This window comes from Dunckerocampus dactyliophorus, chromosome 9 (assembly GCF_027744805.1).
Source record: "Dunckerocampus dactyliophorus isolate RoL2022-P2 chromosome 9, RoL_Ddac_1.1, whole genome shotgun sequence".
NCBI lineage: Eukaryota > Metazoa > Chordata > Actinopteri > Syngnathiformes > Syngnathidae > Dunckerocampus > Dunckerocampus dactyliophorus.
This window is the reverse complement of record NC_072827.1, coordinates 25,311,374-25,326,385: the sequence shown is the minus strand read 5'-3', so window position 1 is coordinate 25,326,385 and position 15,012 is coordinate 25,311,374. Positions and strand designations below refer to the sequence as shown.

The following is a 15,012-nucleotide window of genomic DNA, read 5'->3' as shown; positions in this document are numbered from 1 at the left end:
ATTTGTTCAAAAAAACGAAAAAAACATGCAGCTGCCATCTTGCCTCTTGATGCATTCCAGGTATTATTATTGTATTTACAAAGAGTTAATAGTTGTTTCTCATCAGTCATGCATATGTGTCATTCCTGCAGGAGATGCTGAGCCAGCTGAAGTCAGCCCTCTGCTACACCGCACAGCACTCCAGGACCATTCAAACGCTGCAATCCCAGTATGGAAAAGTCGAATGCAACAAAATGCATTGAAAGTCCATTCTGGACTTTCTTACAAAATAATCTGAGCGAGAACATCGACGACAGGAGGAGACGGAGGCCAAAACATGTATAAAATATACACATTAAAAGAAACGCATTTTTACAACTGTGACATTCATTGCAAAACAACAAACAACTCTAATGAATATCAGCTTACAACCAGAACTGTAAAAACATTTCTAAAAATCGAAAATGTATCAAATATACATATGAAATAGAAATAACAATATAACAAACTTCATGAACATCAACAAATGTCTAAACCTTATCAAGCATTATTTCAAGGTTTAAAAACAGCCCCGTTTTGGCCTCGGTCTCCTCTTGCCGTTGATGTTTTCTGTCAGAATCTTCTACCCCTTCGTTTCAAGCCTGGTCCTCGAACACACACTTGGTTTCTAGGGCTGTACACCGCTTAGCACTTACCCCTTACCCCTTGATTTAAGGAGATTTGGGACACCACTTAATTCTCGTGAACGCGCAAAACCGAAAGATAAGGGCTAAGATAAGGGCTAAGATAAGGGGTAAGGGGTAGAATAGGGTTTCAGCCTTAGACAGACTTGATTGATCCACAGGGGAAATTGCTCAGTTGCAGCAGAAAACGAAAAACACTCATATCAAATGCAATACAATATGAACAAAATATAATTTAAAAAAAGAATATAAGATAAACAAGGTTGGCATATTTAGAAATAGTGAGTAAAATATAAAGTAAATGCAAGTCAATTTACACCACGCTATACAAGGGACGCCAGACAGTACAGTTCAATAAGGTTGTGAATGAATGAATGATGACTAATTACATTACTAATTACTATTATTACATTACTATTACTATATTATTATTATTATATTATACATTATTATTATTATTATTATTATTATTATTATTATTATTATTATTATTAATATCATTATTATTATTATTATTATTATTATTATTATTATTATTATTATATACATTACTATTAAAACATTACTAATTACATGTCATAATGTCTTCAGTTTTGCCGGACACTATTTTTGTCAAGACTTGCTTCTGTCTCTGCATCCAGGGTCCAACCAATACCAAATCCTCACAAATGCTCCACTATTAACTGTGGACCAGGTTTTTGTAGAGAGTGGTCATTTTAACCGAGGGTCTGGCTTTTTAATGCCTTTAAAGCTAACAGGCTTTTAAAGCCATCAAATTTAAATGAATTGAAAAAAATGTTATAGTTTTTTTTTCCCCCTCCCAGCCTTGAGCACATTGTAAAATGGATTGTCACAGTTTTGTCAAATAGCCATTCAGCCTCAAAAGAGTACCCATGTTACTTCCATACCACCACTGAAAGGTCAAGCTCTTGCATTTTGTGCGTCTCAGCACTCAATTAGTTGAAAATTGCCTTTTGTCTGCTGGGAGCAGGTGATAATTGCTGTGGGTCACAAGCAATAATTGCCAGTGAAACCCTTAGAGCCGCTGCCTATTAAGTGGAGATATTTAAATCGCATCACCTTTGGGGTGCTTCCATCTTTTATACTTGCCATTAATTGGGGAAAGGATTTGTAGAACTTTCCAGTGTTGATTTAACCCCTAGGAACCCCTAGGTCAACACATCTTTAAATGTCCTAAAACGGACCCTCTGCAGCTTTGCTCTTCATTTGAACTCATCCACTCCATAAGTGACATTTTCGAATGGTTGTCATGTGACAGTCATGTGACTCTGATTATTTTTGTGCAAGGTGGCCGCTGTCATTAATTGTGAGAGGAGTGATCACATTCATAGAATGACATGGTTATTACGCACACAAAAGTAGTCGTGGTTGAGCAAGTGTGCTGTGGGTATGACTTTTACATTACTTTGGGTCTTTATGTTTTATTTGAATTTATGTCGGTTATCATTAATAACCAGCGAGGACTGACAGCATTACAGGCATTCCATGACATACGCAAACTGGCCATACAGTCACGGCCAAAATACCAGTGTTTTTGGCCATGGCTGTATAAATCAGGCTGATTTGGATGTATTCCATACAGGCATGGCCAAAGACGTTGGTTTCTAAAAAATTAAAGACGTTGGTTTCTAAAAATTCTTCATGTCCTTCTTGTCTGCATAAGCCTGGCAGGCGTCCGCCTTCTCTCTGAGTCGAAACCACAGCTTTTTATTGCAGGTTTGAATTATCTCACAACAAGCACAATAAAAACACGAGCCACCGTTGTGGCCGTAAGCTACGGCAAGTTGAAACTCAACTCTGACCCGCTGCCACCACTTCCTTTTCAGTTTATAAATAAGGAATCCTACTTGGCGGAAATTGACATATCACGGTCATGTCTGGAACCAAGGGAGGGATAACTGTACTTCTAAATGCTCGCGTTGTGTGGTGTAGTTTTTCAAAATTGTGTTGACGCCATAAAGCTAACGCCAGTGTGTGTTTATATGTGTCCTGTAAGTGACTGACAACCGGTGCAGGGAGCTTGGGTAGACCCACCCATGACCCTGAAGAGGATAAGCGGTGGAAAATGAATGAATGAAAATCCACCAAATACAAAAGTACTATACGTAACAACACGGCCCAAGTCGTTTTCCTAACAACGTGGTGCATGTTGGGAATACGACACTAAAGGGTGTACTCGTGTGACATCTTGAAGTAGAACAAATGTGAAAGAGCAGAAAGTGTACAGCAAAGTAGAAGAGGAAAAAGAAGTCGTTAAGTGGGAGATAAGAGGAATTAGGTGAAGAACGCATGAGCAGAGGAGGGAATGGTAAAAGTAAAAAGGAACATCCAGCGACCGTAGCAATTAACAAAGGCTGCCTTCTGGGCTCCGTCCCTTCAGGAAAGAGCCAAGTAAGCCTTTCTAATTATCACTACTATAAAACACCACGTCTAATCTGTGTGGAGAAGTCACACAGCTAGACTAACTGACCCATGTGACGCTCCTCTGGTGTATGAACCTTACTTAAGGGGGTACAAAATATACTAAAGCTTTATGGGCACGTAAACAGTCTGTAAGTGAACTATATGGGCTGACAGTTTGTGGTCCAGCCAATGTTTTTGGTACAAGAGTTCCATAAATGCAAAGCTGAATCAAGGAGGGTGGAAATAATCTGAACCCCAGTAAGTAGTATAGTTCATAGTTCAAATTGTCAATCAAAAATCCTTTGCTCGTGTATATTCTGGGTGTCTTGTTCAGTACAAACCTGTAAAATTCACTTCCTGGCATTATTGAATTGTACCGTATATACTTTATAATATTAAATAAGTATTCCATCTCTAGCTGATTTTGTAAGTTTACACCCTTACAACGATGTGGGTATGGATAGAAAACAGAAAAAAAACCATAAGTATTATTATTTATTTGTATTTATCATTTATGTTTTATTTATATTTTAATGTATTTTTGTTGATTTATTTGTGTTATTAAGGTAATTCATTTGTATTTGACTGAGTGAAAGAAGTATTTGATACCCATACCAACCAGCATTCTGACCCCCAAACAGGTTACGTCACCACGAAACACACAAATTAGTCCTGCTCGACTGCAGAAACCTTTCACACTCAATGCAACACCGCCCTCTGGTGGCTGTCCCCGGCACAACTTCCGACTTCAGCCTGCATCTAACATAAAATCTTTCACATCTTCACTTCATCTTTGTGCTTGTCGACTGTGTCCTCCTAAGACTTTGTCCTCAGTAGATGTGTCCATCACTCCTGACTGTTTTATCCATTACTGTATGGCTTTTAACAACTTTTAACAACTGACTTTCTACACTGTTTTAGGGGGAATGGCCTCAGCTCCTTCCGCTTTACACATTTTTAATGTGTTCTTCCTGTTGGCCTTGACAAATTCCACTACTTTCTCCTGCTTATTACTTCTACTGCTTTTCCCTGTGCCCCTTCAACCCTTTGGAGTCCAGGATAGTGTCATGTATGGCTTTACTGTTATTTTATACATTTTATACACACACACACAGTTTTTTTAACACCTTGGGCCTAAAATCCAAGAAGGAAAAATGTTAAAAATGTTAAAAATGTCTAACATGTGTATGTAACTCTTCTTATAACTTAGAGAATATTAACTTATGTACACATTTAGCAAACAAGATACAGTAAATGTAGTGGAAAAAACAATTTACTAACTATGTGCACAACAAATAATGTCACTCATTGCAAAACAATGTTTTTTTTCCACCTGAAGACAACACAGTTGTAACATTGTGTAACATTTTTGATCATCCAGAGGGAAAAGTCAGGCCTGTGCTGGCCTTTCAAAACAATGATGTGCGTCTTTGCATCATTTGACCACTTGATGGCACTGTTCCCTCACATTCCCCCCTCCCTCGGCAACCAAACGGCTGGTGATGCTTTCACTGATTAATGACATGTTTTTCTTGTGCGTCATGTTTCATTATTAGTTTATTTTTCGCTGCCTTCCTGCACTGAAAGCGCTAACAAATGAGAAATAAAGTGATGACACAATGACAACATCATAGTGAACATGATTGATCATAAATCTGGTTTCACTTGACCGATTTTTCACCATTTAAAAACTCATGCAACGCCTCCTACAAGTTCAGTACAAGAACACTTCAAATGTGTCCTATGCATGAAGTCCCTAAGTGACGTATAGGAAACATTTTGGAGTGGTTATCATGTGACATTCGTGTGACTATCCCATGATGTCTTCCCCAAAATGTCAGGTACATACACGTTTGTCATTAAAGTGCATTTTAAAGCCATTTAACTATTATACTGCTTTAATAAGGTGTCAAGTATTACCATCTAACGATACTTACTATATTTCTTCAGTGTATTCATAGAAGGAAAGTAGGAAAATATCACAAGAAGGACACGTTTAAAAAAAGACTTAATAATTGGATCGAGGATAAGGCTTCTTGAGACGTCATCTGTACTTCTGTGAAGAAGGTGTCGGACGTAAGTACAGATGTACAGAAGTACAGATGACGTCTCAAGAAGCCTTTTCCTCGATGGACAACTCCTGTACGACTGAGAGCCTACACAGACGCATTAATAATTGGATGATACGTATAATGCGTCCAGACTTTAGGGGGACACTGTAGAGCTGTTTTTAAAAATCAGTTTTTGTTGTTTGGTTTGTTGTTTTTTTTGCTGAATCGTTCAACTTCAAAATTAGGTCATGTTCAGAATTCAATCAAGCATCTTCAATGCATGCCCTGGCTTCCTATAGCCTCGCCTTCCTATCTCTCTCTCCCACTCTCCTCCCCTACAACGGCTTGCTATTCCTCGCACAGGACGGATGCAGGAGAAAGCAAACTGTAGATCTTGACATTCAAACATTGCATGCATTTTAAAATGCCTCACAAAGGTTTGGTCAGGAGGTCGGCCTGCGCGTTGTCTTTTTGTGTTCCTGTTCTGTTTTATCTAAGCACATACCCTGCAAGCCAAGGTCAATTCCGTGTGTACGCAAAAGGTGAGGGGTTTGCTGCTGTCAGTCGCAGACCGCGAACAGCAAGGAGAATCCTTATTAGAACAGTGGTTTTCAACCTTTTCTGAGCCGAGGCACATTTTTTTAATTGAAAAAAACACGAGGCACACTTCCACTCACTCAGTGTGAAACGTGGGCCTGTTTGGATGAACACAGAGCTAATATTATGGCAGGAATCGGAAAAAAGACACACGACGCTCTTCCTCAACGACTCTCAGTCTGTTTTGGAGATGGAGTTGAAGGTTACTTGGGACCAGAGAATCTTTGGATATCGTTTCCTCGCAAGTAAATCCAAATGAAAGACGCGCAGTTTTGCTTCCGCTATCCGTCTTTTGCTTTCTTTTGACCTCCACTCATACTTGGGCCTTCATCTGGGTCCGAATTTTTCCTAGGGTGCAGTTCAGAATTAGCAGGACAGTCTGGAGCAGTGGATACTGGCTCTCAACTTACTTTTGTATGGTTCACCACTTCTTTGGTTTTCTCTTTTCTTAACGTTGCCAAGAGACACTGGGCTGTTCATACAGTAGCCTCTTCTGCAGCTCCCTTGCCTGCTTGATGATCTGATTAGCCCGAGTGGATATGGCTGACAGAGTTTTTGAGCAATCATACCAACTCTTTTTCAAACAGTTTCTATCTGCTTTTTCACAAACGGATTTGAAGCAATCTATCTGAGCTGTCAGTGGCAGCTTTTCACCAGCCATGCATGTGAACACACATTTCCATCTGCAGTGCAGCTCCTTGACTCACTGTCACCATCTGTCCATCAGTGGAAGATTGCATAACCAAGAAGCGCCAGTGACATGCACTTCATACATGCATTCACAATTATCGGCGATCGTGCAAGGAATGCCATGTTCTGCATGGCAGTCATGCTAATATTGTTGTAATTTCCTCTTTTTCTGTAAATGACTCCCCTTTGTTAAAATGTACTTTGTTGTTGTCTATTCTGCTCTATGTGAGCATTAAATAAAGACTATTTTTTCTTACGCCTGTCAGGTACAGTAATTATTACCAAAGGCTCTGTAGTAATGTAAATTGTGAGCTTACTTTCAAGGATTATCCTGTATCATTTTTATTGCATTTTTCTGACATAAGTAACAGTAAGCAGTTCTGACAAAAATAGATATTTATTTATTTATAGGGATGTCCGATAATATCGGCCCAGAGATAATATCCGCCCGGTATTGCATAAAAATGTGACATCGATGTCGTACTTTTTCCCAATAATGAAAACCGATATTAAAAAAATGCTGTATAGATGAACATATTAATGTTGACATGGCCAGGATGACACCACAGTTTGTTCACATACAGACGCTAGGACGCTCTGGGACGCTAGCTCTTAGCTATTCAGTGAAGCACAAATTTGAAGGTCGTCGATATTAACTCGGTAGTGAATTCACATTTACCATGATAATAGACGGTACCGAAGGCTTGATTCTCCACTCTCTTGGTAGCCGCTTGACTTTCATCTTAGGCCCAGCAACGCCGCCTTGATTTCAATGGGTAGACACCACACATCACTCTCACGGCACATAAAAATGTGCTTCAATAAACAAACAGAGCTGCTTTAAAGGCAGCCACTCATGGCAGTGGTGTTAATTCCACGACATACATACATACTCTACATAGATGCATAGATAGATAAATACATAGATAGAAAAATAAGAAAATAGAATAAAAACAAATAAATAAATAAATACAGAACAGATCACGTCAAATTTGTAGTGCAATATAAATAATATATAATAATACATAATAATAATAATATATAATAAAGTAATAAGTCCAGTCCACTCCTTCCACGACAGGAGGCATGTGATGTTACACATTTTGGTATCGGTATCAGTTGGTATCGGAATCGGAAATTGAGAATTGGACAATATCAACATATCGGTTATCGGCAAAAAAGCCAGTGTCAATTTCATGATTTCATTCTTGGGGGTCTCAATTACTCAGCCTTTTTCACCATTTGTGGTACGCAACCCTCACAAATCTACTGTCTAGTAGAACCCAAGAGAAATACTTTGTTTTAATGATGTATTAACACACTGTTGTGTCTACATAAATTCAAATTACTGTAACACGCGTACAACATTCATTTATCTAAGCTTTACAACATGCGGTACCAAAAACAAAACTCAAGTCAACCATAACTGTATGTGCACAGGAGGGAGACAAATGAATGCCAAGAGCAGAAGCTGCTCTTTTTTTATTATTTGGAAGATAAACTGTGTGATTATGTGTGCAGCGGTCTGCAGTCAATGTCTACATTGTACTCATTCACTTGCCAAGCACACAATATTCCTGTAATATTTGTATATACTTTGTATACTGTGTATATGAAAACCCTTTTTTGGATTGCCAATTCCAAATCAAGGTCATTTTGCTCGATTGGAACCCCTGGCATATGTCTGTATCAATATTATACCAATATTGGCTCATATGAAGAAGTAAATGTGGGAATATGAAGTGTGTATTTTCATCTGAGCAGTTAGCTTGGATTCTAGGGTTTGTTTAGGTTGGGCATGGTGTGGAACGTTTACATTTGTGTAACAACAAAGCAGAGTGTCCGAGCCCCATCTCGTCACACACCGCCGAGAAAAGTCGCGCGTTCAGGTTTCTCATCTTGATGAAAATTGACAACATTGTCAGACTCATCTGCCTCGCGGCCAGCGTTTCACTATGTAAGATCCCATGTGCAGTCGTAGTGTGCGCAGTCCATTGTATTTTTCCTGCCACGGGATCTCGCGCCCCCCTGGAAAGTTTCCACGCTCCCCCTGCGTGCGCCCCATAGTTAGAGAAACACTTCCTTCCACATCTAGACAATATTATAGAGTGCAACCAACACTAATATTTTTATACCAGTACAAGAGGTCCTCTTGTTATGACGTTCCGTGTTAGGTTCCACATGCCGTAAATTAGTGATACTATACAAAAAGAAGGAAAACTAGTCGAAGATCCCATTTCCAAAAGGTGCTAAGTCCATCATCACCAAGGTTACCTTCACCTTCACTGACGACATGATTGTTGACAAAAACACGATGTGGCAGCGAGATCAACACAGATAAACAGGCGTTGTGTTAAATACGATATGAACCTTAACCGCAATATTGTGTGCATGGAAATGTAGTCATTGTCCCACCAGCGAGACGGGAATCTGATCACAGGATGCAGATAGCTGCCCACTGTGATGGATTATCTTATTTAAATGCTGTATGAGGAGGGGCGAATAAAGAGCTATCACTTTCAGTGTGACTTTCAGATCCAGTCAAATTTCTTGGTCGATTGTTCCGGGGGACACACAAGATGTCATTTTTGTATGTCAACACCAGCAGCATCAGTAACAATGGAGACTCTCCTAGTGAGAGTAAACCCTTATCGTGGCGGTGTGATCTTCCAACAGAGGTGAAATACGTGATGTGGATGTCAGACAAGAGGCTTCCGTGATGTTGGCAAACAAGAGTCCACTCTGAGGACGTGCACTGAAGTTTCCTAACAGGCTAAAGCAGAGAAAATTGTGAAATGTTGTTTCATTTGGGTCATGGTACTGTATTTGAATCATTTTATTTACAAGGAGCTAGACTTCACTTGACAATGCAGAACGTATATACAGTGGATCGCGACGTATTTGTGATTTAGCATTCACCTCTCCACAAATTTGCGGATTTTTGTAAAAAAATAAAAGTACATTTATTTGTGAGAAAACCCGCCCGTTTGTGCTTTTTTTTCTCTGAAAACAGGCTGTTTTTTCCTCATAAAACCCATCTCACCCACCCTAATAATTTATAAATATGTGATAATAAAGCATAAATACATTTATGCAGTCAATTTTGTTACAATCCGGCCTCAAAATCTGCGAGGTAAACACAAGTTTGTGCAAGTTTGTCGTTTGTGCGTACGGCAGTTCAGAGTACCCGGCCTTCTCGGGGTCCATCAGAGGGGTACTGGAGAGCACCCCAGCTGGTGACTCCGTAGTTCTACTGGGGGACTTCAACGCCCATGTGGGCAATGACAGTGTGACTTGGAGGGCGTGATCGAACCGGTGCAGTGTGGTGTCACTGGGCTTCTGTGCGAACCACAGTTTCCTCATAACAAACACCATGTTCGGACGTAAGGAGGGCCACAAGTGCACTTGGCACCAGGACACCCGAGGCCGCAGGTCTATGATAGACTACGTAGTCGTATCATAAGACCTGTGTCCGCAGGTTCTGGACACGCGGGTGAAGAGAGGGGCTGAGCATTTAACTGATCACCACCTGGTGATGTGTTAGATTAGATGGCGGGGGAGGAAGCCAGACAGACCTGGGAGACCCAAACGTGTAGTGAGGGTGTGCTGGGAACGTCTGGCAGAGTCTCCCGTTCGTCGAGCCTTCAGCTCTCACCTCCGGCAGAGCTTTGCCACATCCCAAAAATTGCCAATTTTCCGTACATCATTTCAGTTCAGCTTCAACTCTTCAGCATTCACGCACAATTTCTACACAGATTGCCTTCTGCAGTTATTATTTATTGTGTATCTTGATAAAGCAGTGGGCGACCCAGTTTCCATATCAATCCTCTGACCATAAATAACCATTTTACCACTCAAACCATGGTGCCCAAATGATCACATAGCCGTTTGTCTGCTTTATTATATTTGTAATTTTGTTAATCAACATATTAAGGAAGAAAACGATTATTGATGAGCATTTCCTCTCAGCCCAGTCCTATTATTGAATCTCAGCAGCCGCAGTTAACATTCAAGCGGGGGACACATTACAGATATTGAAAAAGAGTCTGTTGTGTCCCCTAATGGAACTATCGCTCCATACTTCACACTCATTTATAAGACCGCTGGAGGTGTTTTCTGATCTGAGAAAAAGCATTTTTATTTCCCAGCCAATATCTGTCTCTCCACTTGAACAATATGGTGTTTATCAAGGCTTGTGTCTTCCCTTTAGTCCTCGCCTCTTTGTTTACAATTAGCAATCTTCAAAAATATTAATCACAAAGTTGGAAAGTTGGAGCTGCAGTGTGTGTGCAAAAAAAAACCTAGGGGAAACACTGTTTGCTATCTTGCTTTGCAAGAATATGTAATTTTTCTTTACTTATCATCATATAGGTATACGTAGATTGCAATGCAAATAAGGCACACGCTGGTTTTGTTTTTTCACCTAAAAAAATGCATAGTACATGAAGGCACACTGACAGTACATGCAGAAAGACAACAGAATTGCATAACGTCTGTCCTCAGACAAATGCCTTTCTTCTTTGTGGCTTAATGCCTCAATCGACAGTGTCGACACTCTGCCCCGCTGTGATGAAATGCATGCTTCATCAACTTTGTCATTCTATTACACAGCAAGAAAGGCACAACACATTCAGAATACCAATGCTGTGTCTCTGTCAGTCCCCAAAAATGTCCCACAACAGTCCACTGGCAAAAACAATTTACTGTTACACTGGCATTGCTTTTCACCAGAGGTCAGGTAAATAATTTGCAGAGACTTATGTTATAGCGATGCATTGTCTGTTCACAAGGATTAAAGTAAAAGCTTCATTTTCCTATTAAAAAACATAGCCTCAGGAAATTGCATCATTTGTCAAGTTGTACCGCTACAGATTAGTGCTGCTATTAAATCCTACTGCTGCGTAAATGGTTTCAATTTCTGAGGAAATGTGTTGAGTGTGGAAAGGGAGCAATTATCTTGTACAGAATAGCCACAAGTTCATCAACACAATATGCATGGAGATAATAACAACCACTTTAACAATCCGGATTGCAAGTTTATGCAAATTGAAGTTGGAAGCTTCTGTCAACGATAGAAGGACAAACAAAAAACATTTTTAGCACGAGTGAACATAGCAATTTTTATAAGATACTGATGCGATGGTGACAGCCTATCCCATAAGAATGCACAACCGTTTAAAGTAAAATGATGGTGAATATACCCAGGAGGCTTTAGCTATGTGTCACATGGGCAGGATGGAATTCTCTAGAGTGCGCCGCACAGATGAAAGGGAAGTTCAGCGATCATTTGCTTATCAGGATATGTACTGTATGTCAGATGCACACAGTCTACAGGCGGAATACCAACACCAGCAATACCGCTCACATGAAGTGGATAAAACCAAACCGGGTCTCAAACACTGAGCAAGAGTCTCAAACATATTGTGGTGAGCTTGAGTCGCACAGGAAATGATCAGAGACACAGTTAGACTTTTAAAGAAAGAACAGTCAAATCTCAGTTTTCGAATGTCCATGTTTTGTATGATTCAATTTTCCATCCATCCATCTTCTACCACAGCAGTCCAAGCAGAGAGCCCCAGACGTCCCTTTCCCCGGCCACTTTGAGACGTAGTCTCTCCAACGTGTCCTGGGTCTTCCCCGAGGCCTTCTACCGGTCGGACTTGCCCTGAACACCTCCCCAAGGAGGCATCTGAGAGGCATCCTGACCAGATGCCCAAGCCACCTCATCTGGCTCCTCTCAATGCAGAGGAGTAGCAGTTCTACTCTGAGTCTCACCCGGATGACAGTGCTTCTCACCTTACCTCTAAGGGAGAGCCCAGCCACCCTCTTTTCGGCCGCCGCTTGTACCCGCGATCTTCTGATCTGTTCAAGCGGAGATTTGAACCCAGTTCTCCTGACTGTGAGGCCAATACATTGTATGTGTTGTTCATTGCACACAAATGCAAAAAATGAAGTAATTGTACTTCTGGGCGATCGACATGGTAGTACATTTCCCTTGCCTTGCATATAATAATGGTTGCTTGGTTTTCACACACACGCGTCAAGGTGTAACACCAATCAACACCCTTCTTCTCAAACAGATGAACAAAATATCATCCTGATAAAATAACATGCAAGGTGCAAGGAAATGATTCCTTCAGAGTGGGAAGGGAACAAAAGACTAGAAGAAAACCTTAACATGTAATTTAATCACCTCTGTGGAAAAAAGCATCTCACTCACCACAAATTGTTTGGTTTTTTGATTGTGTTGTTTTGATTACAAGCTCAACCAGTCAGATGAAAGCAGGTATCTACGCCTGTGATAAATCGATTAATCGAAAGATTTAAAAAAAAACAAATAGATTATTTTTCCGCCTCAATAAACTGACATGTGCGTGTATGCCTGTTTGTTTTCCTCGTCTCTCTGTACCACACAGGCTGGATGACAAGAGGGTTTGTTCTTCACGTGTCTGTGTGCATTAGTTCTATAGTGGAATGAACAGAGAGTCAACCCTCCTGTTTCCTCTTTGTCCCCCAGTACGTGGAGACGGGGCTGCTAGTGAGTGGATACAGAGTGCTAGCAGTAGGCCTGTTGAAGTTAGTTTCATGTTGAACGTTGAATATTCGTCTTTGTCACTGTTAATTTCACGTTGGCAGTTGGATAGCAGCGGCGGTAGCTCCCCCTCACTGTGCCCGGCCTGTTCTCTCATGGTGCAGGGAGCTCGCACGGGAAGAGTGTTTGGAAATATTTCCCCAGCAGGCCACTCATTCACTGTGGCATGTCCCCACAAACACTAGCCAGCCCTCTCCTGAACTAAACGTGTCGAGTGACCGGAAACATCAGCTAAGAGGACGAAAAAAACATTTGATACTCTTACGAGCCACCGAACATGAGCACAGCAATTAGCCTGTATAAGATAGCTCTGTTAGCTTGGTTTAGCGGAGCATGCTAACGTAACTGTGTGTGTGCCACTCAGGCTGTGTGAGTTGTGCGTTAGTGGTTGTTAATGTAACCCAGCGTTTTAGGTTGGCCGCTAAATTGTGTGCGAAATAGGGACAACAGCCACGGCTTCAAGAGGCGCTTGATAGCTATCTGACAACACATTTTCAACACACATCATACTTCCGGCCTTCAAAATAAGAGCGGCGCACATCCTGTCTAATAGTGGTAATAAAATAATAAAATAATCCATTAATAAAGCTATTTAAAAGCTCTTGACATTCCAATTACAATGTTAAATACTCTTGATAAATTAAAGACGAACCACAAAGTCACCAGGGGGATGAACTCCAGCACCTCCCTGATGGACCCCAAGAAGAGTTTGTGCCCTGAGCTGCCGTTTGGCGCATACGCACATCAGGACCGTTTCCCAGACACAAAGGCATAGGGAAGTAGCCCACGTGTTCACATAGGAAACCAAGTTGAGCGGCAATTAATAAACCCATGCCAGCTTGCCTTTCGAGGAGTTTGGTTCCAAAGCCCAAACTGTGGGTTAAGGTCATTCAGACTACGTTTAGTCAAAACTTCTCAACCTCTCAGACGAGCCTGAGTCTCCTAGGCTCCTTCCCTACCAGGGAGATGACATTCCATGTCCCAAGATCCATATCTGGCTTCGACTGCCACCCAACACTCACGTGACCGTTATGTTTACACCTAGGGCTGCAGCTGTTCATTATTTTAGTAATTGAAAAATCTATCGATTAATTTGTTCAATTAAACCAGTAATCAGATAAAACACACTCAATGCCTATTTTATGGAAAATAAGTTTAAACAAAACATTTTGTGCTTGCCATAACTTCAACCCAATAGAACTTATAACTGACATCATGGGAGTCAAGCATATAATGTGGTGTTAGCTGCCCAAACAGACTTTATCCTTGTTTCTGGACGCTTGCTCTGCAAACACACGGGGTGCTTTCTGGTGATGTGCTGCAGCGTCGATGCAGTACTGCTGTGGAATTCCAGCTCCGTTTGACACCTCAAACACTGCACAGCGTTGTGTGTCTTTTTGAGTTTGAAATGATCCCCAACTTTTGACAGCTTCTGTCATTTCCTTTGGGTCCTTTCCTCCTTTTCCTCCTTGTCGTTGTTTTCCTTTGAGCCATGTCTCTCCGCTGGTCCCCACCACACAAACCATGGCACCACACTCCCGCTCTCATGTGCGCTCTATTGCAGAAGTCTATTTTAAGTTCTGTGCGGTCCAGATTTTATAATTTTTTATTAGTTACACTCATACAAACAAAGAACACTCAAAACGCTTTTTTCTAATAGAATGATTCAATCAATGCTGAACAGTTAAAGCTGAACTGAAATGCTGTACGGGGAATGGGAGCGTTAAGGAATGTTTCGAAGAAACAGAAGAACAAAACAGAACATGTTAAGAAATGTGGGAAACGGTGGAATTCCGGGAAGACTAGGAGTTTTTGGATTGTCACAACTAGATGACTAACTAATAACCCTCTGAATGAGATGAATGCTTTGACGCTGGGTTGGTTTTAATTGGTTGGGGAATGTGGAACTTTTAAAACTTTTAAAACCTTAATGTCCATTTATTTTCAATGAGAATTTAAATGTGGAATTGCGGAACATGTGGGAATTTTAGGGAAT

The 15,012-nt window shown here is 40.8% G+C and overlaps 1 protein-coding gene and 1 long non-coding RNA gene across 13 annotated transcripts in view; one reads left to right on the top strand and one right to left on the bottom strand.

Annotated features, from left to right (window-relative positions):
* The window catches only part of LOC129187959 (uncharacterized), a 30,321-nt gene extending 23,643 nt beyond the window's left edge, over positions 1-6,678 (top strand). For both annotated transcript variants that reach the window (XR_008572498.1, XR_008572497.1), the window contains exon 3: positions 132-6,678. This is a non-coding gene — a long non-coding RNA (uncharacterized LOC129187959). The remainder of the gene's footprint in view (positions 1-131) is intronic.
* LOC129187956 (inactive dipeptidyl peptidase 10-like) overlaps positions 1-15,012 on the bottom strand; it is a 137,891-nt gene that overhangs the window by 115,613 nt on the left and 7,266 nt on the right. The window lies entirely within an intron of this gene.